This window comes from Triturus cristatus, chromosome 6 (assembly GCF_964204655.1).
Source record: "Triturus cristatus chromosome 6, aTriCri1.1, whole genome shotgun sequence".
NCBI lineage: Eukaryota > Metazoa > Chordata > Amphibia > Caudata > Salamandridae > Triturus > Triturus cristatus.
In genome coordinates, this window is record NC_140589.1 from 1,769,683,419 (window position 1) to 1,769,705,949 (window position 22,531).

The 22,531-nt window shown below is 46.3% G+C and overlaps 1 protein-coding gene across 12 annotated transcripts in view; it reads right to left on the reverse strand.

Moving 5' to 3' along the window:
- The window catches only part of HMBOX1 (homeobox containing 1), a 395,810-nt gene that overhangs the window by 233,378 nt on the left and 139,901 nt on the right, over positions 1-22,531 (reverse strand). The window lies entirely within an intron of this gene.

A 22,531-nucleotide genomic window follows, 5' to 3' on the forward strand; every position in this document is an offset into this window, starting at 1 on the left:
AATACTGCTGTGGTGTATCTGCCCAGAAATTGCCAATACTCGTGGATTGGAAATTCCTAAATACCTCCATTTTCGATTTCACATAAAAAACATGAGGGATGATGTTGGATCTCCTATAGGGTTTGCTCGAATATCGGGCATTTTTTCACATCCACCAAGTGTTTCAAGGTGAAATTTCCCGGTGAAAACAAATGAGTCTTGGTTTTTCCAGTGGCACCTGTAATGCGGCTGATGACTTCAGTTACCAGATGAATCTGTATTATTCATCATATCTTAATGAGTGACTTAAAGTTAATCTCAATTATTCATCAAGCCTCCTTGCAACATGAAATTACGAGAGCAAATGCTTGAAAAAGATAGTTACGTCCCTATGAGACATATCTACTGAAAATCAAGATCTGAACACATACAAATAGTTTAGTCCTTTACCTAGGTAACTGTGCAAAACGTAAAGTTCTTCTTTATTAGTGAAAGTATAAAAGTCAACTGCCACCTCTTGTGAATGAATGTCATGCATTGCCCAGGAACCTCCCCCACATTGTGTACAAGATCACTTATATACATGGTTTGGAAGCTTAACCACAGGTGAAATGTATGATTGTTTTTAGAACCGATTTTCCTCAGCAGGAACAAATAGTGGGTTTACAATTTTACACCAAAGTAAAATGTGAATAATTAAGAATCATACACAATGCTTTCCTAAAATTCTTCAACCAGACCACCACACGAACTCCCCGACCCAAACATATACAATTTTAACTACACTACGTTGAGTAGCAATTACATCATCGCCACTAAATCTTGCAATCAGCTTCCTCATGGGTCACTACAACTCTGGCAAGAACATCTTGTAAGGAATGTAACATTTCATTTTGGGACACAGTTGTTAATATTAAATTAAATGACAAAAGGGGTGGTCTGGGGAGTAAGAGTGTCCCCACCCAAGACATGTTAATTACATATGTCTTTCAAAATTAAGGTTAATAAATCAACTTAATTGTAAAGTAATGAAATGAATGGAAATAAAAAGGTTAGGTTTTACATTTAAATTAGATAAAACCATGAACTAAAAGTACTAAAAGGTTATACATATGTTATTATATTTGTCGGGGTTAATCAATAAAAAGAATCCTAACCTAATAAAGTATTTCTCCTTCAAGAAAGGATTAGATAATAAAAGATAATACCAAACAATTAAATCTATTTTATGGTTAGGGAAAAGCTTCTAGGGGCGTTAACAAATGCTTAAACTTGAATTTACTACATTAAGATGATAGGATAGTACATTAAATTATAAATGCATTAAACGTATTCTGAATATGTGTTATGCAAACTAATTAAAGGAAGCCGTCACAATTCACAAAAGATAAAAGGTTTATGCTTAAAACGTAATATGAATAAATAAAATGAACAATACAAAAAGAAAAAAACGGATGCAAAGCTAGGCTAGGGCCCCTTATGCAGTGTGGGTGAGATGGTGGTTAAAAAACACATGTAAAAGTTGGAGGCTGTAGTGGTCGGAAACCATGGTAGTGGCAATGTGCGTTTGGGAATATAGCAACATTGAACACATATGCAACTTTTTTTAAATACCTGCTAATTTTTGGCTCATACATATGTCGAAGTAGTCTTCGTGTGAGAGATGCTTTTATTCGTCACGACACAGACTTTATTGGGTGATAAGATAAGTTGCAAGAGGGAGCATGACTTTCATTTACAAAGCAATGCTTCATTTCTACCAACAAGAATGTTCACTTTAATAATCCACAGAGTGTGATCCTTTGAGCCACTTCTATAGGAGGGGTGAGCTTGATTTTGAAGCACTGGTCACAACATAAAAATCCCATTTAGCTCAGCTGAAGTTTACCCAAGTGTCATAACCTACTAATGTTGGGGTAACGTTTGCTTTATATCCCATCAGTTGTATATGTGATACTTTCTATGTATGCTGAAACTGTTTTTAAGTTTCCCCCAATATTTTCATACAGTGGAGAAAAGACACAAGTAGACTGCCAAACCTTTTCTTTGGATACTGTGGCAGTAGGTGGTTAGTGGACAGTATCCCATGGTGGATGTCAATACTTATCATTGATGCTTCATGGCTTACGACTATTTTAGTCCATTAGGATAACGGAGTTGTTCATTTTATAAACTTGCCCCTCAAAAGTGACAATAGCAAGCAGTTACGTTTTTTTTCCCCCCCAGAGTTTTATATAGCGCGAACATGACCCGAATCGGGTATCAGAGCGCTTTACATAGCACCAGTTGCATATCATGAGGACACGTTCATCATTTTTTGTTGGGCACGGGGAGATTAAGTGATTTGCCGAGAATCACAGGATGTTCAGCGTCATTGTCGAGACTCTAACCCAGTTCCCCAGATTAGAGGTTGACCGCCCTAGCCGTCAGGCCAACTCCTCTCCCTCTAAGGTTTACCTTGGAAAGAGGTAAAAGGATTAAAGCTCAAAACTTTCCCACTTTATAAGCTCAAAATCTGACCAACTTATCTTTTAACTTTAAGATTTTCGAGGAGAGGGTATAGAATAAGACCCATCTCCCTGCTCCCATTCCCATCGAGAAAACCGTCAACGGACAACTGACCCGCTACCTCAAGGAGAACAACATCCTGGACCCGTCCCAGTCCGGGTTCCGCAGCAACCACAGTACCGAAACTGCCCTCATCGGTGCTACCGATGACATCAGGGACCTGCTGGACAACGGCGAAACCGCGGCCCTCATCCTCCTGGACCTATCAGCCGCCTTCGACACTGTGTCACCACACCCTACGCACACGCCTCCACAACGCAGGGATCCGAGACAAGGCCCTGGAATGGACCACCTCCTTCCTCTCTGGCAGAACCCAGAGCGTCCGCCTTCCCCCTTTCCGTTCCGTAGCCTCCGAGATTATCTGCGGCGTACCCCAAGGATCATCCCTCAGCCCGACACTGTTCGTCTACATGGCACCGCTCGGCCACATCGCCCGACTGCACGACCTCAACATCATCTCTTAAGCCGACGACACCCAGCTGATCCTCTCCCACACCAAGGACCCCCTCACCGCCAAATCCAACCTCCACGAAGGAATGAAGGCCGTCGCCGAGTGGATGAAGAACATCCGTCTGAAGCTAAACTCGGACAAGACGGAGGTCCTCATACTCGGCTCCTCCCCCTCAGCCTGGGACGATTCCTGGTGGCCGAACGCACTGGGAGCAGCACCGACACCCACCGACCACGCACGCAACCTGGGGTTCATCCTCGACTCAACACTCTCCATGACCAAGCAAGTCAACGCCGTCTCATCCTCCTGCTTAAACACCCTCCGCATGCTCCGCAAGATCTACAGGTGGATCCCCACCGAAACAAGAAGAACGGTCACCCAGGCCCTCGTCAGCAGCAGGCTGGACTACGGAAACGCCCTCTATGCAGGAGCCTCGGACAAACTCCTGTAACGACTTCAACGCATACAGAACGCCTCTGCACGCCTGATCCTGGACATCCCTCGCCACAGCCACATCCCACCCCACCTGAGAGACCTGCACTGGCTTCCCGTCAACAAGAGGATCACCTTCAAAGCTCCTCTCCCATGCAAACAAAACACTCCACAACACCGGACCGGCATACCTCAGACAACTCACCTTCTAAACCCCGAACCACCAGCTCCGCTCCGCCGACCTCACACTCGCCACCGTCCATATCCCCCACATCCAGAGAGCAAGACCTGGAAAACCCTCCCCATCCTCCTACGACAGACCCAGGATCTACTAACCTTCAGGAAGCTACTCAAGACCTGGTTATTCGAGCAGTAGCAGCTCCACCCCACCCCCCCCCCCCCCCCCCAGCGCCTTGAGACCCTCACGGGTGAGTAGTGCGCTTTACAAATGTTTGTTTGATTGATTGAAGCAACGAGGAGTAATAATACAATAATAATACAGCATTTTCTAGAGCGCGAACAGCTACCTCACAAGGAGGTGTCCCGGCGCTAAACGCAGGCATAGATACAGATACTAATTCAAGCAATTAGCGTGGTTGGGTGGAGAGACAAGTCTTCAACATCTGCTTAAAGCAGGGTTCGGAGGGGGCCTGCTGAAGCTCTGGGGGCAGTGAATTCCATAACGCCGCCACATTGGCCGAGAAGGTTCTTCCTCCCAGCCGAGCTTTTTTTATTCGAGGGACTGCTAACTGAACACAGCAGTTGGAGCGAAGGGAGCGGGTCTGGGTGTATCTCGGCAGCCGAACTCTCAGGTAGTTTGGACAGGTACCATACAAAGATCTAAAGGCCAGCGTGAGTGCCTTAAATTTGATCCTATTGGCTACAGGTAACCAGTGAAGTGAAAGAAGATGTGGAGAGACTGAATGTTTGAATGGAATACGCATTAACAGGCTCGCAGCCGCATTCTGGACCATTTGTAAACGCTGAATTAGGTACTTTGGCAAGCCCACATAGAGGCCGTTAGCGTAATCCAGTCTTGATGTTACTGTCGCATGGATTACTGTTTTTTTCGGCAACTCTCCGGTAGAAGTCGCAGAATCTTCCGAAGATTCCTCAACTTACCTAGACAACACCCAACTAGCTGTTGGGTATGCGAGACGAAGGACAGAATATTGTCCCAACACACCCCCAGGTTTTTTGCCGTTTGGCTAGGAGAAGGGGCCGGTCCCATCACCGTCGGCCACCAAAACTCAGAGGGGGGAGGGGAGCCTTTACCGAAGAAAATCACCTCCGTCTTGTCCGCATTAAGTTTTAATTTGTTGGTGTTCATCCAACACGCAACGTCTTGAAGACAGCCCTTGAAGCTTGACAAGGCCGCCTCTGACACCTCCAAATATGGAAACACCAGTTGGGTATCATCGGCATAAGATATTGCCTTGATCCCCCAATTGGCAATAAACGTAAAGAGCGGAGCCAGGTAAATATTAAATAATAATGGGCTAAGTGCCGATCCCTGAGGAACACCACAACTGAGAACCTTAGGTGCTGAAGAAACGGTCCCCAGTGCCACCTTCTGGGTTCTCTGAGACAGATACGACTGTATCCAGCCCAGCGCTTGATCCTGGAGGCCAACCTCTGCCAGTCGCTTTAACAGCCTTGCGTGGTCGACTGTATCGAAAGCTGCCGATAGATCCAGGAGCACCAGCATAGCTGAGTCTCCCGAGTCCATCGACCACCTTACTGACTCTGCCACCTCAATCAGTGCTGTCTCGGTGCTAAAGCCGGGTCTAAAACCTGACTGCGTCTCATGCAAAATCCTATTTTCCTCCATAAATTTACTTAGCTGCCGCTGGATTACTTTCTCAAGCATTTTGCCCGGGGCAGCCAGCAGAGAAATTGGACGAAGGTTACCGAGGTCCGTGGGATCCCCATTAGGTTTTTTCTTTAATGGGAGGAGGGTGGCGTGTTTCCATATCTCCGGGAACACCCCGGAGGAAATGGACGTATTCCAGATGTGCTGTATAGTGGGAGCCACAAAATCAGCCATTGTGCTCCAAAGCTTGGGGGGACATGGGTCATCAGGTGATCCTGACTTACAGCGTCCTAATTCCTGCATGACCGAGCCATAGATTCACCGGTCATCTCTTTGACAGTCCGATCTGTCTTCACCGTCCTCCTCTCTGGGCCGAATGACTCATAAACTCGCTTAATTTTTTGGTCAAAGAAGTCAGAAATGCTATCGCACAGCGTGACCGACGGAGGTATCTCCCTCTCAATACACCTGGGTTTGAAAAAGGACTGGACCACCTTAAAGATTTCCTTGCTTGAGTGTTCTGCCTGCTGAATCGAAGCCGCAAAGAACTGTGGGTGAAGGAGTGGGTGAAGAATGATGAGTGGGCGGGAGGGGAAAGAATGAGGAGTGGGCGGGAGTGGGGAAGAAACGAGGAGTGGGCAGGAGGGGTGGGTGGGAGGGAGGGGGGAAGCAACAAGGAGAGGGTCGGAGGGAGGGGGAAGGAATGAGGAGTGGGTGGGTGGGAGGAGGACGCAACGAGGAGTGGGTGGGTGGGAGGAAGCAACGAGGAGTGGGTGGGTGGGAGGGAGGGTGGAAGCAACGAGGAGTGGGTGGGTGGGAGGGAGGGGGGAAGCAACGAGGAGTGGGTGGGTGGGAGGGGGAAGCAACGAGGAGTGGGTGGGTGGGAGGGGGAAGCAACGAGGAATGGGTGGGTTGGAGGGAGGGGGAAGCAACGAGGAGTGGGTGGGATGAGGAGTGGGTGGGTGGGAGGGGGGAAAGCAACGAGGGGTGGGTGGGAGGGAGGGGGAAGGCAACGAGGGGTGGGTGGGAGGGAGGGGGAAGCAACGTAGGGGGAAGCAACGAGGGGTGGGTGGGAGGGGGAGGCAACGAGGGGTGGGTGGGAGGGGGAGGCAACGAGGGGTGGGTGGGAGGGATGGGGAAGCAACGAGGGGTGGGTGGGAGGGATGGGGAAGCAACGAGGGGTGGGTGGGAGGGATGGGGAAGCAACGAGGGGTGGGTGGGAGGGATGGGGAAGCAACGAGGGGTGGGTGGGAGGGATGGGGAAGCAACGAGGGGTGGGTGGGAGGGAGGGGGAAGCAACGAGGGGTGGGTGGGAGGGAGGGGGAAGCAACGAGGGGTGGGTGGGAGGGAGGGGGAAGCAACGAGGGGTGGGAGGGAGGGGAAGCAACGAGGGGTGGGAGGGAGGGAGGGGGAAGCAACGAGGGGTGGGAGGGAGGGAGGGGGAAGCAACGAGGGGTGGGAGGGAGGGAGGGGGAAGCAACGAGGGGTGGGAGGGAGGGAGGGGGAAGCAACGAGGGGTGGGAGGGAGGGGGAAGCAACGTGGGAGGGAGGGAGGGGGAAGCAACGTGGGAGGGAGGGAGGGGGAAGCAACGTGGAGTGGGTGGGAGGGAGGGAGGGGGAAGCAACGTGGAGTGGGTGGGAGGGAGGGAGGGGGAAGCAACGAGGAGTGGGTGGGAGGGAGGGGAAGCAACGAGGAGTGGGTGGGAGGGAGGGGAAGCAACGAGGAGTGGGTGGGTGGGAGGGAGGGGAAGCAACGAGGAGTGGGTGGGTGGGAGGGAGGGGAAGCAACGAGGAGTGGGTGGGTGGGAGAGAGGGGAAGCAACGAGGAGTGGGTGGGAGGGAAGGGAAGCAACGAGGAGTGGGTGGGTGGGAGGGAGGGGAAGCAACGAGGAGTGGGTGGGTGGGAGGGAGGGGAAGCAACGAGGAGTGGGTGGGTGGGAGGGAGGGGAAGCAACGAGGAGTGGGTGGGTGGGAGGGAGGGGAAGCAACGAGGAGTGGGTGGGTGGGAGGGAGGGGAAGCAACGAGGAGTGGGTGGGTGGGAGAGAGGGGAAGCAACGAGGAGTGGGTGGGTGGGAGGGAGGGGAAGCAACGAGGAGTGGGTGGGTGGGAGGGAGGGGAAGCAATGAGGAGTGGGTGGGGGGGAGGGAGGGGAAGCAATGAGGAGTGGGTGGGAGGGAGGGAGGGGAAGCAACGAGGAGTGGGTGGGAGGGAGGGGAAGCAACGAGGGGTGGGAGGGAGGGGAAGCAACGAGGAGTGGGTGGGTGGGAGGGAGGGGAAGCAACGAGGAGTGGGTGGGTGGGAGGGGAAGCAACGAGGAGTGGGTGGGTGGGAGGGGAAGCAACGAGGAGTGGGTGGGTGGGAGGGGAAGCAACGAGGAGTGGGTGGGTGGGAGGGGAAGCAACAAGGAGTGGGTGGGTGGGAGGGAGGGGAAGCAACAAGGAGTGGGTGGGTGGGAGGGAGGGGAAGGAGGGGAAGCAACAAGGAGTGGGTGGGTGGGAGGGAGGGGAAGCAACGAGGAGTGGGTGGGTGGGAGGGAGGGGAAGCAACGAGGAGTGGGTGGGTGGGAGGGAGGGGAAGCAACGAGGAGTGGGTGGGTGGGAGGGAGGGGAAGCAACGAGGAGTGGGTGGGAGGGAGGGAGGGGAAGCAACGAGGAGTGGGTGGGTGGGAGGGAGGGAGGGGGAAGCAACGAGGAGTGGGTGAGTGGGAGGGAGGGGGGAGCAACAAGGAGTGGGTGGGTGGGAGAGTGGGGGAAGCAACGAGGAGTGGGTGGGGGAAGCAACAAGGAGTGGGTAGCACTGAAGAGATTTAAGTACTGTCAGGTGCTGCACTGGGTTTGCCACCCTTCAATTAAGCAAGCAGCTAATCAATCTTGATGGCCATTCAAGAAATGGCTTATCAGCTATGCAGGGGATAAACACACCCTCTAAGAAATATATTAGCACCTGCTACAGGGGAAATCAGCAAGACAAAAGAGGTGGGAAAAGGAATTGGGGAGAACCCTTGACCCAAATGAATGTCAGGCATTCCCATTAAATGCCCAAAAGAAAAAATAATGATTTTACCATGTGCAAACAGACCGGTGATACTGGGAGCATGGGGCACAATCAAGGTACCAGAGCATAGTCAATAACGTTACATAATTAGTGGCTTAATGGCCATGGAATAGACATCAATGACAGTGGAGCAAAGAGTGTCTGACTTTGAGAAACGCAGCTCACCTTGTCTGAAACTTTTGAAACATGAATTCAATGAACTTACATGCCTTAAATACCATAAAGTACTGAGACTAACAGACCCTGAAGGAAGCAGCAGCGCAGATATGAATGTATTCATAGAGGTGGGGACAGGAAGACTAGAATCGGGGGCAAATAATATAGGAAATAATTCTTCTACAGGGGGGTGCACTGATGCTGCGCTGAGAATAGCGGGGAGGTGGTCGGAGGTGGGTGGGGAGTTATGGTTATGTTGTTATTCATTTAATTTGCATTCCCAGACAGCCAAACGTATGTAGGCAAGTAGGTGTGTTTCTTTTTATAACTCAAATAAAAGTAACTGATTCACAAATAAATGAAGGTGGGGGAAGAGAAAAGGCAGTGCATGAAGAAGAGAACAATAAGGAGCATGGTGTGATTTGGTTAAAGCACATGAAAGAGTGTATCACATGAGGGAGTGAGCAAGTTGGGGTGCGGGGGCGGGTATGTGGCAAAGAGAAGCACATGATGGGGAGAGCTGAAAAACATATCCATTCTCATGGAGTGCTTAACCACAAAGGAAAAAAAGTAGTTCCTTAAAATTAAGCAATGTTAGGATACATGTTAACCAATCAAAACGATGGTAAAGAGGTCACGCACCAGTAGAGTGGCCATGACTAGAAGTAGACAGCTCGTGCTTCCTGGTAGGCGAGAACTACAAATATGGTATGCGACTCCCTCTACCAAACCCAACACACGTCTTCTTCATAGGCTACGGTGTTTGCTTCCCACAAAAGGTGTTGTTTCTGTGTTGCAACAGCCATCTTTTGTTTTCTCCCATGGTCTGCAATTTTGCAGCTTCTGTCGGATGGGCAGGACCTGCAGTCAACAAGTGTTTTCCTTTAGTCTGCGCCTCCTCCAATCTTCCTTCTGCGGTACCAAAGAACTGGCAGTGCTGCATTGTGTCTCCCTGCAACAACCAGAGGGTGCTATGGTGTGCTTCCTCGTAATCTAAATGAAGCTACACTCATGATGGAATTACTGGCGTGATTACCAGGCCTTGCTTTTCAAACAGATGTTTTCACTAATTTCAAGGTTTTTCGTTGTTAATACCACAAGGTGTCTATTTCGACCGACCATTGTTCCTTCTACACAAGCATGTGATTAATGACTCTCAGAAACAGGGGCTGTTTTTATTCCAGTACGTTTAATTGGCTGTACTGTTATTATAACAGCACACACTCTTCGGGTAATGGCTCAGAGAGGAGAAATGAGTCTCTAGGAGCAGTTCTGTGTAGACCAAAGCACAGTGAAATCCCTGGATCAGTGATTACCTGAGGTCAATAATTCCTCAGCTGAGAAGCCAGCACAGATCCCAGTTTCTGCTGCTCTAGTGCAGCTAACTAAACAATTACGGGTACTTCTAACCAGGCTAAGCAGTCGTCCATTTTTCAAAAATTCAGAGGGAAGAAAGGACTGGACCCTCATGGAGCGTTAAAGACCTGCAGCAAACGGACAGGATCTTTGTATACAAGAGCTAAACCTAAAAAAAAAAATGGGCAGGAGTCATCTGCAGATCACTTTGAGAAATTGAAAAGGGCAATTCTGGAGAGAGGGGATAAAATACTCACAACCAGATATCCTTTCCTTTCTAGTGAGGAAGACAAAGAAAGGCACTGATGTTATTTTGAGGAATAGGATGATCCCTTGACCTGTGAGGACAGACGGTAAGGAATAAAATGGCCCGGAAAAACACCAGGACACCTTCACAGGTGATAGTGCGCTTTATGAATTAACAGAACATCAGATGAGAGCTACGAGGAAAAGTGTTCCTTGCTAACAGAGGGTGAAACCTTGAAAGAGCAGAACAAACAACAATGACCAGGCTTATTCCCAACAGAGCCAGTTCTAAGAGCACTTATTGGCGAAAAGGGAGTTCCTGCAACTCCAATGGTTCCAAGGGAACTATTCAGGGGAGCATACTTCTGCCACATTAGGTTTGACTGGGAGGGGCAAAGTAAGAACGTTCTTTTGAAACTGGGAGATCGATTCTTTGGGGCCGCAACACAAGCTCAAGGCATGCATTCAATTGGTCTTTCTTGAAGCAATAAATCTCAGAATTCTTTCATAAAGGTGTGATTCAGTCCACAAGCTTGCACTCACAGGGTTCCTCACCAATACACTCCTGGTAAAAAAAAAAAAGATAGATGCAGGTTTTCAGGCTGGTCATAACCTCAGGTTATTGAATGAATGGCTGGTCTACCGATATTTGAAGATACAGGTTAGCTTTCTTCTACAAGATATCCTACTATAGGAAAATTGGATTGCACAGCTGGGCCTAAAAAATCCCCATACTAGTTCTGATTTTTCGGTCTATCCAGAGGTGTTTTCGATTTCAGTGAACATGATCAGGTGTTCAAATTCTGAGAGCCTGTGTTAACTCGAAGAAGCTGGTCACTGAATGGTTGAGAGGAACGGGGAGGGAGGATGTGCAATCTCTGTTCTCTGAAGTCAGGCAAACATGGTTTGGTATGCCTACTACATGACCTGCGTTTTGTTATCAGTGAGCCCAAATCTAATTTCCAGCACAATGAACAGATTTTTTAGGATCCGTCATAGCCTCCACGTAAGCCACTATTCAATTGCCAGACAGAGAAATGTTGGCCATAAAGGTGTTGAGGAACACTGTGCGTGACAATCACATTTCGCTAAGGCAACTGGGTCTTCTGGCCTCATCAATACAAGCCATCTTCCCAAGCCCATAACAATACAGAGCCTTTCAAAGGTTGAAAAACAAGCATCAATGAATACTGCCAGATAATCAACCGTTCAAGGAGGCCACACAGGAGATACATTGTTATCTCAGCCATATCGAAGCCTTAAATAGCAGTATAATGTAAGACTCACCCTAGAATAATATCACAGATTCAGATGCAAGCAGACCAGGTTGGGGGGGGGGGGGGGGGGGCAAATAGAGATACCTTGCTACAGGAGGGAAGCAATCAGAAGAAAAACGGCATTTAGACATTAAATGCTCGAAATGTCTAGCCGGTTCTCTTACAGGCAAGTCATTGACTTGAGGATGAACAATATACCCAGGGTGGTCCAATATAGCAACCGCCCTGGTGGAACAACATCCAAAACCTTTGTAAGTCAGCAAAGGATTTTTTTATAATATTCCATATCAATTGTCAGTAACAGCAAAATACCTTTTGCAGAACTCCGATAGGGAACGGACTAAAACGTACAATGTTTTGAGAATGTCTGCAACCTAATGTTAGATCGCAGCATTATTTGGAACCTCGAAAATCACTGAAGTCTTTGTAGGGTAGACATATTTGCCTCAAAAGGCCACTTCCCCGGTTCTTTGACCCTGAAGCTCTGGTGACCAATGTTTTTCTGAATTATACCTTAAATACGGGTAACAGGAACACTGCTTACCAGGAGTCACCAGTGTATCATTGGAGAATGGCAAAATGTTCGGTCATTTTTCCTTACCATCGCTATAGAAGGAGAAGAACAATTGTTACTTACCTGTAAACAGGTGGTTCTCCAGTATTGGTGTCTTTCATAGATTCACATGCTTGAATATTCCCCGTCGTCGGAGTGGGAGTCCCACGGTAAATAATATAGCAATATATACAGCCATAATATATATATATATATATATATATATATATATATATATATATATATATATATACATATACATAAGTAATCATATAAAACAGAGATATAAGTAAGTAATAACATCAAGAATGTCCCTATATGAAATTTCCATAGAGATACATGGAAAGAGAAAAAAGACATTCGTAGTCTATCTCTGTCATTATGTTAGTCCGAACTCCGGCCAATCAGGCGCCAGCTCCTCTCTAGAACCTTCTCCTCAGAGCTCCTCACCTCAGATTTTCGTAGCACCATAGTGACTCAGAGTGTATGAGGAGAAGAGAGCCTCTGAAGGGAGGAGGGAGGGTCGCATGTGAATCTATGAAAGACACCAATACTGGAGAACCACCTGTTTACAGGTAAGTAACAATTGTTCTTCTCCAGTATTGGGGTGTCTTTCATAGATTCACATGCTTGAATATAGAATAGCTAGCAGTAACAATATCATTGTTTCCATGATCACACAGCTTCGAAATTGTAATGACAATCAATCTTCTTATGCATATGACAGTACTGAATAACTGTAACAGTATAAATGCATCATTATGTCAATTATAAATGGAAACAATATGGAGGAGGGAAGGAAGAGGCTCATCTTATTTAAAAGATTGCGAAGCACTGCCTGCCCAACTGCAGCATCCTCCTCGTTTAAAGTTGTCAAGCAATAGTGTCTTGTAAACGTGTGTCTGCTCGACCACGTAGCTGCTCTGCAGCTCTCATGCAAAGGCACTCCAGCAAATAAAGCAGTTGAGGAAGACATTGCTCTGGTGGAGTGAGCCCTCACTGGTGACTGCAATGGCTTGTTTGCCTTTTGATGGCAGAAGACGATGGCAGCTGAAACTTAACGTGCAATAGTTGGTTTCGTCACTGGACGACCTTTGTGAAAGCGTCCATAAACTATGAATAGTTGATCAATCCTTCGTAAAGCAGCCGTTCTGCTGATGTAGAATGTTAAACCTAGTTTCACATCCAGGGAATGTAATCTCTGCTCCGTAGGAGTTTGCGGATAGCAAAGAAAGTTCTTAAAATCACTGGTTCGTTAATATGACAGTCTGAAGGCACCTTCAGCAAGAAATTTGGATCTGTACGCAATACTACAGAATCTGGTTTGAACTGTAGGAAAAAGGTGGATTTATTGTAAATGCATGAATGTCACGGACGCGACGTGAAGACGTAGCGCCCGAAGAAAAGCCACCTTCCATGTTAGATACTACAACTCAACCTTGTGAATCGGTTCGTACGGTGGTCTCATTAGTTGAGCCAATACGATGTTCAGATGCCACAATGGAGGAGATTAGCAAAATAACCCCTAGACGAATTGATGGATAATCCTTGAAGAAACAAAAGGGAAGTTGAACAATCCTGACGGAAACGGAAAATTGCCGCCAGAAAAAACCCCTAAAGGTTGCATGAGAGAACCCGGAGTTAGCTAAATGCAAGAAGAACGGTAACAATTGTTCTGGTGTGGAGTGAAAACGGGTGCACCCCATTAGATGCACACCAGTGGGGAACACTTTTCCACTTTAATTTGTACGTTTTCACCGTAGAAGGAGCCCTCGCCTGAGCTAAAATGTCTCTACAGTCCTGCGGAGTATCCAAATGGGCAAATTCACAGTGCTCAGGTTCCAAGCTGATAAGCTCAGTGAGGAGGGATTCGGATGACCAATTTTCCCCTTGTCCATCGTGAGTAGATCTGCACGAGGCTGTAGAATGATTGGTTCGGATTGAGACAGTAGGAGTAGTTCTGAGAACCATGCCTGCCGAGGCCAACGGGGGGCTATAGAAGTAGATGGCAAGGTTGTCTCCGCATCTACCACAGAAACTCGAGGTACGAGTGGGATTGGGGGAAGAAAAAACGTAGTCAAACAGATCGTACCAGTCCATCAAAAGGCATTGCCCAGAGATCTTTTGTGGGGAAGCCAGCTTGCGTAATCTCGGCATTTCCGGTTCTCTAGTGTGGCAAAGAGATCCAGCTGTGGGCGACCCCATCGTTGAAATATCCTCTCTAGAGTTGGTTGATGCAACTCCCATTCATGGGTCGATGAGGAGGACCTGCTCAGGGAATCCGCCAGGATATTGGATACCCCCGGTCGATTAACTGCTGCATATCGTGATGCGATGGTTGATAGACCAATCCCAAATCGACTGAGCTAGTCGAGACAGTTTCGGAGATTTTATCCTGCCCTGCTTGTTTATATAGTGCATGCAGGTTGTATAGTCTGTCTGTATCAGGACTGATTCTCCTTGGATTAAAGGATGAAAAGCTTTGAGAGCCAGCAATATATAGCCATGAGATCCAACCTGTAGAAGTGCCAGGTTTTTTTTTTTTTTTTTTTTGACATATTGACCATTTTCCTTTTATTGATAAAACCTCCAAATGAGCACCCCATCCTTCCAGAGAGGCGTCTGTTATTGTCATGTCTGGTACCATGGTCAGAAGAGAAATGCCTTCCGTTAGATTTAACGGTTGCGTCCACCACCTTTGCGCCAACTTCATCCGATCTGTGACGTTTACAACATCGTTCAAAGAACCTGTAACCTGGCGTTCTTGGACATCCAGTACTCCTTGGATGGGGCGTGTCTGTAATCTGTAATGAGGGATCAATGCAATGCATGATGACGCCATTTTCAGAAAGGACTTCAATATTCTTACAGAAACGGGTCTCTTTGATCTGATAAGGGTTACCAGTCGGAGAATTTTTTTTTTTTTTTTTTTGAAGATGGTCTTGGGAGAGAAGTGCCCTTGCTGACACTGTGTCTAAAGTTGCTCCCAGAAAATCCGTGCGATGAGAAGGCAGTAGATGGGACTTTGTGGTATTTATGGAGAGCCCTAAGGCGCGAAAACACCTCCTGTCAAAGATGTGTGTGTTGTAGAAGTTGAACTTTCGATTGTGATTTTAGGAGATAGTCGTCCAGAAATGGAAAGATCTGAACACCCTGGAACGTAGGACGCTACCACAGGGGCTAGCACCCCTGTAAACCCTCGAGGGGCCGAGCGCAGTCCGAATGGTAAACTTTGAACTGGAAAATCCCCTCGACCCACTCGAAAACAAAGAAATTTCCGATGTTGTCGTAGTATGGAGATATGTAAATATGCATCTTGGAGGTCGATTGTTTCCATGAAATCTCCTTGTGAAAATAATCGCAAGATCTCTACATGCGTTCGCCTACGAAAAGAATGTTTCTTTAGATACCTGCTGAGAGCCCTCAGATCTAGAATGGGCTTCCATTCCCCCTTCCTTTTGGTGATAAGGAAGAATCAGGAATAAATCCTTTCCCTCTTTTGAAATCTTGGTACTACTCCTATGGCTCCCTTGTGTTATAGAAATTGAACTTGTTGTAACAGTTCTTTGATATGAGCCGGTGGCAGTCCGGTAGGTGGTGTGGGTGGAGGGAATTCGATGAACTCCAAAGTGTGACCTCTTGCTATAATTTTCAAAACCCAACGGTTCCTTGTATGGAGGACCATTGAAAATAGTACCGATAGATTCGATCTCCAATTTTCTGGGACTGATGGAAGTCATGTCTCTTAGGAGTGTAACCCTTGTAAGAGGATTTTCCTCTGTAAGTCTTGGAAGACTGCTGTCGAGAAGTTTGCTGTTGGTTAGAGGAATATCGGTTTGAACCCTGGTTATAAGGTCGATATTGATTGATTCCTCTTCGAAAATAGAGGAGGTGCCGCGTCCGCGTGCACCCCGAAAGGGTTGTTATCAAAATTGCAATGTGCCCACAGAGCGAGCAGTATCTGTATCTTTCTTTATCGATTGGAGAGCTTCATCCACCTGATCTCCGAATAAAACCTCTTCTTCGTCATATGCCATGGTCTTTGACGGTTCCGGCAGTTGCTCAACTAGTGTTGACATATCCGCCCATACTTGACGGTCCTAACGACCCAGGATGGCCAAAGCATTAGCCGCTCTCACCATGGTGGAAGCCATCGAAGAGAATTTTCACCCTATGGCATCCAAACGGCATCCACCACGATCAGGTGGTGCAGTGATCGTAGATGCAGGGTTTCTAGCCCGGCGTTGCTCTGCCTGTGTGACTACAGAATCTGGCTTCGCTTGACCAGTGAGGCACGCTGGTGCTCCTAATGGTGAGTTGTACCTTTTTCTCCAATCTAGGCACCCGTGCTGGAAGACTATGAGGCCTCCATAATCTTTTTGCCTTCCTCCCCAATAAATTCGATTATAGGGATTGTATGTGTTTGTTTAACAGGCTGATCTTTGAAATCGTACAGGAAATAATCCTTCGTTAATTTGAACGTTAGTGCTGTCCTATCCCTTAACTGGTGGAACTTGCATATCAACAGGTGGTGAGTCACCAGGTAGCACCGGAGAGGGAGATGGTGTTTGGGCATGATAGTTATCCCACTCCGCCATACCATCATCATCATCAGCATCGCCACCATCATCGAGAATCTCACCATCCTCCCTGTCCTGAGGAATTTCTTCTTCTTCTTCAGTATCATGAGGAGGTACTGTCCGAGTTGAAGAATGTCTCAGCGGTACTGTAGGTATTACCACAGAAAGTATTGGAGCCGGTACCGGTTCCGATATAGTTGTTGGCACCACTGGAGTAAGCGGAACCACAGACACTTGTGGTGATAAAGGAAAAACCGCCGATTATAGTTGTCACAACCGATTCAGCTAAACCTTCTTCTGAATCTTGATCTGAGTCAGTGGTAAAACAATGGTTAAGGAAGGCGGGAATCCTCCACCGATATAACCTCACCCGACCTTTGTCAAGTACTCGGTGGTAATGGTAATAAAGGAACTGCAGCAAAGGACGAAGTAGTCGCTGTATATGTCGAAGAGATTTGGATTTTTAATGACCTCTGTGCAGAAGTCGTCTTTTTTAAACCCTTATTTTTACCGATGAGACTGCAGTCAACGGGCTCTGAGGCATAGAAGGCTATTGAAGAGATCTTTGTAGACGGAATAGTCTACGGAACCATCGTCGACGGAAACCACCATCGAAAGATTCATTGCCGATGGAACCACCGTAGACGGAACCACCGTAGACGGAACCACCGTAGACGGAACCACCGTAGACGGAATCATCGTAGACGGAGCCAGCGTAGACGGAACCACCGTAGGCGGAACCACCGTAGACGGAATCACCGTAGACGGAATCACCGTAGACGGAATCACCGTAGACGGAATCATCGTCGACGGAGCCACCGTCGACGGAGCCACCGTCGACGGAGCCACCGTCGACGGAGCCACCGTCGACGGAGCCACCGTAGACGGAGCCACCGTAGACGGAGCCCTCGTAGACGGAGCCCTCGTAGACGGAGCCATCGTAGACGGAGCCATCGTAGACGGAGCCATCGTAGACGGAGCCATCGTAGACGGAGCCATCGTAGACGGAGCCATCGTAGACTGAGCCATCGTAGACGGAGAAGCCATCTTTGAAAAAACTGGAAAGTTGAAAAACCTCACTAGCCTGAGAACTATGTCTCGTGGGCGACACAGCAGTATTCAAAGAAGAAGAAGTGGCAGATGTCATAGTCAGAGACATTTTCTTCTTTTAAGGAAGGAGTAGGTAACTCCTGTACACTACTGCGTTTTGAGGCTGTGTGGGAACGGCCAGAAGTAAAGTTTTCTACCTCAGAAAATTACTTCATATTTATCCTTAAGTCTCTGGAGCCACAACAAGAGACGGCCTTCCCTGTCTTTCAGAGTTTTTGTAGAAAAAATTCTACAGAATTTATATTCACCCACTTCATGGTAGGGTAAAGACAGTAAATACACTTACTGTGTGGATCTTCTGAGAATAACGTAGCTTTCCACAAAAGAACAAGGTCTAAACAAAGACTTCTTACTTGAAGTCATCCTGAAGAGAAAAAACTGAGCAGAGCTCAGGGAGACTCCCTTTCACACGACGTGCGGTAGAAAATCTGAGGTGAGGAGCTCTGAGGAGAAGGTTCTAGAGAGGAGCTGGCGCCTGATTGGCCGGAGTTCGGACTAACATAATGACAGAGATAGACTACGAATGTCTTTTTTCTCTTTCCATGTATCTCTATGGAAATTTCATATAGGGACATTCTTGATGTTATTACTTACTTATATCTCTGTTTTATATGATTACTTATGTATATGTATATATATATATATATATATTATGGCTGTATATATTGCTATATTATTTACCGTGGGACTCCCACTCCGACGACGGGGAATATTCAAGCATGTGAATCTATGAAAGACACCCCAATACTGGAGAAATATCTTACAAGAGTTTCTCTGCCTGCATTTCCACATGATGCCTGTATATTGACCAAGAACTAGTACTGAAAACTGGGCAACACTACAACGGTAGCAAAAATACTCTTTTCAAAACAAAGTACTACATGCATGTTCAGATTATTGTTTCCAAACATTCAAAAAGGTAAAATCTGGTGCAAGAAGTCAGAAAGTTGGGCAGCGAAACATGCAAATAACTTCAAGTTCCCCTAAAATGATAAAGGTTTCTATTTCCTGTATCATTCTTACAACACAATGTGTGTTGTAATAAAGAGAGAAACTTATTAGTTAACAGGGTCCAAATGAAGATGAAAATACTGTATAATGCATTTCTGTGTGAATTTCAGGAGCAAATATGGTGCCTATAAAAGATTGTGTGTACTGGCCCATGAAGTTATCAAACCATGTGAATTTTTGGCTCCTCACACTGTCCTCATGTTCATTCTTCTTACACTGCAGTTAAGTGCCAGATTCAAACACTGCCCTCTAATGTCAGATTCACATACTACACACAAGTCCTTGCTCCCTAGGCTGCCCATCATCCTAAAAATGCTTACCAGAGCAGTTTCTTTTCAGTGCCCACCAGTTCCTGTTCTTCAAAATGGCAACTAAAGCCAGCTCCTCACAATGCCCACCTATGCCTTGTCTGTTTACCAATGTGTGCTACTGACACTGGTGACCAGTGCCAGATCCTGTTGCCGCCCACTAGCACTGCCCCCCCTATTGTGAGCACTCTTCAGTCTACCTTCACACACACTGTCCCAGTACAAGTGCCTTGTACCATTCACCAGTAGCAGCACATTCTATTGAGCAGCTACGCCTGCGTCCCATAAAAATCACAAATACCCGCTACTCAGGTTGTTCACCAGTCCTGCTCCTTACTGCACACCAGTTCCTAAATGGGCCCACCAGTTCCTATTCCTCACATTGCCCTTCTGTCAGTTTCTCGTATTGTCTGTTAGAGCCAACAGCTCAGACCACTCACCAGTTCATACTCTCACACGGTCACCCAGTGCCACGTGTTGAAAGTGATCTAGAACAAACCAGCACCTAACATATGAGAAGACCCTGATACATTGATTAGCCAACTAGTTAAGCTGTTCAGAGCTGGGGTCTTAAACACAACAAATGTCAGAAGTTCAGGCAGAGTAAACCAGTACCAGCTCCTCACACTAAAGACCAGTGCCAGGCTCCTCAGGCTGCCCATCTGTGCCGGCTCATCATAATGACCACCAGCATCTGCCTCACTGCTCCCTGTACCAGCACGAACAACACCCGCCAACGCCTTTTCATCATACTGCAACATCAGTGCCTGCTGATCACACAGCCCTCATATGTGACATCAATCTTTATCCCTAGAGTTGACTCTGACTTTGTTTTTGAGATAAATATTACCCATATTCCTGTTTTCTCGCTCTTGTTTTTCCCTCTCTCCTTTGAACAACATTGCCACTTCCGTCTTCTGCTCATGTCTTTATTATTTCATATGAGCAACTCTTTTTCTCCTGTTTTTATACTTTCCTCGATGTCTCAATCAATTGTTCTCCCTCTATTGTGTCCTCTCACTCTTGTCTCCTCTTTCTCTTTATTCACTCTTCTTGTTCTTTCCTCACAACCTTTTCTCCATCCTCTAAAGCTGAAGCGGCAGTGGGTCCACACCTCGATTCCTCCTCTGCTGGGTTTGCACAATCCATGTCCCACCAGTCACAAGGCAGCCTATACCACCAGTTGCCAGACAGAGTAGTAGCGAGGGAGAGGGATGAGGTGGATGGGAACCACTGAGTCTGAACACAGTCACCTGCATCACCAGCAGATATGTCTGAACATAAGACACTCTTCACATACCCCTCAGTTAAAACTCTCAAGTGACCCTCAATTCAATTCAGAAGACTTACTACTTCGTTACTAAATATGTCCCCGTCCGAGGCCATCTGAAAATATGAATTGCAACAGCATTTCATTATTAGATAACACTCACGACTGACAGGTATGGAGCCAGAGTAAGGTATCATTAGCGCTGTACCAACTTTTCAATATTCAACAGTTTCTCAATGCCAGTAAATTTTACTATATAAATACATACATACACATTAACACATTGCTCTTTTACATCTTTCCCTTTTAAATTTTGATATCAAATTCATACTCAATGAGAACAGGAACACTTATTTACTTTCCCCATAATTTTTACTCAGTCTATTAACAGGTATACTTTGTCACCATCATGGTGCATTGTAGGAAAACTTAGACTACTACTAACAGTCTGTTACGTTAAGCTTACATATAAGATCTGTACTTCCTGGTATGCCAAACATCAAAAGCCTTTTAATAAATCCTGGTGTTTAAGCACATTTTTGAGGGAATATCACATCTTGAAAATTACATAGTCACCACTGATGGATAAATCATTTTGTTTATTGAGATATTGCTGCACAGATCAACAGGAGGCATGAACGAATCATTGAATTTGGGATGGAAGCATAAATCTCCACTCTGGTAATTTCAAAGGAAAACGATCTAATGGAATAACATTACTGAGAAACCATTTCACCTAAACTTTTCAATGGAAATTTGCAGAATGAATGGCATTTACCATTTCACATAAACCAATTTAAAAAATGACTTTTGTTTCCGAAATTGACTTTTGGGTGCTTATTTTGCAAGGTGTAAATGCAATGGCAACAGATTTTAACTGCAGAAACATTTTTGTTGGATGTATTAATTTCTGTGCTTTACTGCAGGGGATATTAGTTCAGATTTATATCTTTTAAATTGTCAAACAATTACTTTGATGTTTTTAATTTACTGACTCCTCACCACCTGTAAACAGCCTCCATCCCTGCCCCCTAAACCCCCCTCACTATGTCTAAACCACTCCCATGCCTGACCCTTGAATACAACCCATCGCTGAACCCTTAAAAGCCCTTTCTACCCTCTAAACTCGACCCATCCCTAAACCCTAAAAACCCTTTGTTACATCAAAACAGCACCCATCTCTGACTCCTAAACTCTACCCATCTCTGAACTCTAGAAGAACTTTCCACTCCTAAACTCCACCCATTCCTGAACCCTTAAGCCCATGACTAGCCAAAACCACCACCCATCGCTAACCCTAAAAACTGCTCACCAACATAAACTCCAATCATTCCTGTACCCTAAAACTTTTCCCATAAATGCCACCTATCCCTGACTACGAAGCCCCTCATCACCCCTAAACTCCACCCACTCCTGAACCGGAAAACCAATTCACAACTCCAAACTCTTCTCATCACTGACCCTCACCAATCCTAAACTCCACACATCTGTGAACACTAAAAACAACCCCACCAACCCTAAACTCCACTCAGTAGTGAGCCCTAAAAACCCCACCACCTGTAAACTCCACCCATTCCTGATCAGTAAAAAACCCTCACCACCCCTAAACTCTACCCATCTCAGAACCCTAAAAAGCCCTTTTTACACCTGAGCTGCTCCCACCCCTGACCGCAAAAACCCCTCATCACACCTAATAATCTTCCATCTCTGTACACAAAAACTCCTCACTACCTCTAAACTTTACCCAAGATTAATGTAATTTTTGTTTTTTTTTCCCTTAAAATGATCTTTCCTTTAAAATGTTTCCTTTAATTTTCAATGTATTTGTATTTCCTTAAAATTTAGTTTGAATGATTTGGTTTCTTTGTTATTCTGTGTTTCCATCAATTTACATACATCGTTACATGGCGATTTGAGTAGTTGATCACAAAAAGCCAATGACGCAAAGAATATACTATGGTATATCAAGCACACATGGATAGTATGTGTATACTTAATCGGGTGGTGAGAGGAAGGACAGGACATCTGTTTTTACAGTTAGATGACTGTATTTTTCAAGTTCAGTAGGTGGGATTTGAGGCATTAAATTAATTCAGTTAGAGTTGATGGTCCTAGGTTGGTATAATACAATATTCTAGAGAAGCTGACCAAGTCGTTCAATCCATATGGACTTTGAATATGCACAGAGAAAGAGGTTTGAAGTCTGTAGGGAAGAAAATAAAGAGGACATGACATCAGCTGAGAAAAGTATGGAGGGGTGGGACTTGTACCAAGCTCACTGACAATGAATTTACCCATTGGGAGATTGTGGATCATATTTTACTCAAATATGATTTTTTATTTTCTCCTCAGAGACCACTTTGAGG